The sequence below is a fragment of the Euprymna scolopes genome, chromosome 11, assembly GCF_053919585.1.
Source record: "Euprymna scolopes isolate OS-2025 chromosome 11, ASM5391958v1, whole genome shotgun sequence".
Classification (NCBI taxonomy): Eukaryota; Metazoa; Mollusca; class Cephalopoda; order Sepiida; family Sepiolidae; genus Euprymna; species Euprymna scolopes.
Window position 1 is genome coordinate 25,580,611 of NC_136492.1, and position 4,591 is coordinate 25,585,201.

A 4,591-nucleotide genomic window follows, 5' to 3' on the forward strand; every position below is an offset into this window, starting at 1 on the left:
TTAACTGATACGACGGAGTGGTCGGAGGATCCTAGAGGAGAATGAACGGTACATGAACATAGCTCAGGGGCAGTTGAGAGAAAAAGGTCTAGGAGGCTTGCATATTGACCGGGTGTATGGGGCACACGGGTGGGTTCGCGAACAATCTGAGTGAGGTCATAAGCAATGGCAAAATCGTGACAAAACCTCCCTTCATCGTCTGTCTTATTTGAATGGGCCAGCCATTCCACGTTATGGACGTTGAAGTCACCACAGATGTGGATGTTAGCCGAGGGATGTGCAGACAGGATGTGGTCTATTTTCTCAGATATGCTCTTAAAGATAGTAACTCCGCTGTTGTGGGGCTGATAGAGGGCAAATATAAATGCTGTGGTGTTAGCAAGTGCAACCCGGAAGCACATATAGGGTAAATTAGGATCTTCTCTAGAGATATCCCTGCCACACGGGAAGCCATCTTTAATGTAGGCACATTCCATGCTCATGGCGATCTTGATCTTCAATTATATAAATACGACTTTGTCTGTGTGATGTGAGTTCGTTACTTATAGACTCCTAAACGGCTGAACAGATTTTCTTTAAAATTCACAGAACTTTAATGCATAAGTCTGAGAATGATCTTACTTTTGTCTCAGAATACCCGTGATAATTATCGATAATCGATAATCGAAACCGTTATTTTCATTTATCTATCATCGGTAAAGCCGTTTTTTCCATGTTGTCACTTAGCAACAATAATAGAACAACGGGTCATAAAAATTCTACTGCGGATAGTTGATAGCGTGTTTTTTTTTCATGATGTTGCCTGTAGGTTCAAACTTCGCATATAAAAATCCTTCTTTTTTTTTCATTAACTGCAAAATCTTTTATAAGACGTGAAAATTTACGTGAGTTTTTTTATTTTTATTTTGCATGACGTTGTCAGTAGGTTCTAACCCCGCACGTAAATTAATGTTTTTTTTTTCGTTAACTATAAACAAGTTTATATAAAATAATTTTATAAAAGAAATAATAGGTTCTAGAGAACCTACTGTTTCTGTTAGAATATACTATATGAATAACATATCATATAATCAGAATGTAGAATAAAATATATTTTGAACTAAGTTATTGCATGGAGGCATGTGAAGCTTCCTCCTGGGGGATTTCACGGATTTCGATGACAATAAAAATATAGGGGTGTGAAATATTCGTTGATAATCATTAAATCCCCATCAATCCATCAGCAGGTGCCCCCAGCTAGTGTTAGTAATAAATTTATAAATTGTGTTTTTTGTTTGTTTTTTTAAAGTCCTGTGGTACGTATAAAAATGATTTAATTCTTCTTGCTGCGGATTAGAATGTTGTTAATCTAATTACAGCGATAATATTGTGGAAACGGTACGTCACCATGGAAATACATGCTGACGTTTACAATAATTAATGAAGTAACCCCCCCCACCCATTTTACACAATCATTGAGACTAATATTACAATTAATTATGCATAATTAGAATATTAGATTTCAGAATATCTGTGAATATAATTTTCATCTGGATAATAATTCATTTATATCTTCAATTATATATATACATATCCCTTTATCCCAGTCGTCACTATCCAACTCCCCTACTCCCCAGGGAGTTGCTCCCCATTTCCCCTTCACTCCTCACATTAAAAATCGGCCTTGTGCCTAATTTGCTCGGTGGGGGAGCAAATAAATACCCTTTTCTTGGCCTTTTAGCCAAGATCAAAGTGTAGTATATGTTCTTGTGATATAAAGTGGGGGATCACTTTTCTGTATTAATTTAGCGTAAAATGATCACCCACTTTACAACCAGTCAGTCTGAAAGCAATTCATGTCATTCTCCAGATCATTCAAGTTGCTTTTGAAGGATTCCAGTTATTTTTTAAGCATTCAAGTCATTCTTAAGGTCATTCAATTCATCCATAAGTTCATTAAAGTCATTCTAAGTCATTTACTTTTTATTTATTTAAGTCGTTTCAGCCCATTTTTCAGTTATTTTAGTTTATCTTTAAGAATTTCATATCAATCCTACATTCACGCATTCATTCATTACACGAGAGCACGTGACTAATGGCTATCGGCCTTGTTTAAATAATTTATAACTTTACATTACAACATATATATAATATAAAGCTGAACGTCTGTGTGTGTGTCTGGTCACGAATAGGCTCCTATATGGCTGACAACTATAGAAAACTGATCACATATAATGATAGAAGATGTATCGAGACACAGGAATGCGTATGTTTGATCTGGCATAATGAGGATTCACTAAAATTTTGGGGTCTGCGTACGCGCCTGGTCCACAAAGGATGGAAATAAAAAAAATTAAAAATTAAAAAAAAACACCTTTACAAGTGTTTTTGATATAGTAGATGTACATAATAATACTTTGATAAGTATGTTTTAACTTAAATTGGGATGGTATAATAAAATTGTGGGGTCTGCGTTCGCGCCTGGCCTCCATAGAATATAAAATAGGCACACACTTTAATAAAGACTTTTCATATCTATCTGCGTAAGTATACTTTGATAATTATGTTTCAGTTTGAAAAAATATCGTATAAACAAATTATGGGGTGTTCGTTCGCGCCTGACCTCCATAGAATGGAAATATGTCAAAAAGTTTAACAAGGCTTTTTTAATATAGATCCAGAGAATATTGTGATAAGTGTTTCAGCGTGAACATGTATAATAAATTATGGGATTTATCTATTATATTTTTACTTCCATCTTATTTTGCTTTTGTTTTGATACCTCCAAATTCGAAGCTATCTCTTTACAGCCCTTCCTTTTCATTACCCATCAAATATATAAATCAGATTCCATTTTCTGTAGGCTGTTTTTGAACCCAGACAACGACGGGTACATTTGCTAGTATATATATATATATATATATATATATATATATATATGTATATATATATCTGTGTGTGTGTATTGTTTATTCATGAAGCATGTTTTCATTCAGATAACTATATATATATACATATATATACATATATATATATATATATATATATATATATATATATATATATATATATAGTAAGTTAAAATATGTATATGGCGATTAAGCTACACTTAATATTCCGCGTTTCATCCACTCTATGACTCTTCAGGGTTATTTATACACCAGGCATAAGCCTGAAGAGTCCTAGAGTGGATGAAACGCGGAATATTCAGTGTAACTTAATCGCCATATCTATTTTATAAATTACTAACTAGCTCTACCTAAGTATTGAGCACTTTTGAAGTAAATACTTAAAGTTTACGCATAAATCTATACTTTCGTATATTAATTTATGTGAGTAAATTAAGTAGTTATATATATATATATATATATATATATATATATATATATATATATATATATATATATATATATGCACAGAGACTTTTTGGCTAATGAGCTTCTTTTTTCATTTTTCATTTTTTAAGTGTTCTTATTTCCAGGTCAGATCTATGCAAGAAAGTTCTATAGTCGTCTTAGTGAATTTGTTTTTTCTTTTGGTTGTTTTTGCAAGTACTTTCAACTGTGTTACATCAGTCGCCTCCAGGCAGTTTTTGATTATTTTTCGTTTAAAATCTGGATGCTTTTATGTGCTTCAGCTAAAATGATATTTAAATTTCTTCAAGTAGTGGAGCGTCTCGTGTGTAAAAAAAAAACAAACAAACATACGATTTTTAACGTGTTAAGAACGTGGTTAAAATAAATATACAATGGTTTAAAAGTGTGATTTACAAAATGGTATGGAATTTAGAGGTTTTCCATTTTTTTAGTCGCGTGCAAGCGACTCTATAAGTCATTCCGTCGGTCGGTCGATCGATCGGTCTCTCGGTTGGTCTATCCGTAACACTTTTGTGCCTGTGTCTTTTTGGTTAAGATCAAAGGTCTGTTGTTAGTAGATGCTGTTCTTAGCTTTTTAAGCTTTCCTTGGCCTTTTGGCCAAGATCAAAGTGTAGTCCCTGCATTCGGCCCTTCGAGACAAGTGTCAAGCAAAGACCATATGTGGGGGCAACCCCACATATAAGACCTTGGTCAATGTAGGGGCAACGCTTCATACCAAATGTCACTATTCAGCTCTCCTACTTCCCGGGGAGTTGCTCCCCATTTCCCCTACACTCCTCACATTAAAAATCGGCCTTGTGCCTAATTTGCTCGGTGGCGGAGCAAATAAATACCCTGTTCTTGGGCTTTTAGCTAAGATCAAAATGTAGTATCTGACCTTGTGATATAAAGTGGGAGATCACTTTTCTGTATTAATTTTATGTAAAATGATCACCCACTTTACAACCAGTCAGCCTCAAAGCAATTCAAGTCATTCTCCAGATCATTCAAGTTGATTCCAGTTATTTTTAAGCATTCAAGTCATTCTTAAGGACATTCAATTTATCCTCAAGTTAATTAAAGTCATTCTAAGTCATTTACTTTTTATTTATTTAAGTCATTTCATTTTCGGTTATTTTAGTTTATCTTTAAGAATTTCATGTCAATCCTACATTCATGCATTCATTCATTACACGAGAACACGCGACTAATGGTTTTCGAACCTGTTTAAATAATTTATAACTTTACATTACAAC

The 4,591-nt window shown here is 33.8% G+C and overlaps 1 pseudogene; it reads left to right on the forward strand.

The window, feature by feature from the left end:
* Positions 1-1,699: 1,699 nt before the first annotated feature.
* On the forward strand, positions 1,700-1,807 carry LOC145288472 (U2 spliceosomal RNA; annotated as a pseudogene).
* Positions 1,808-4,591: the final 2,784 nt, after the last annotated feature.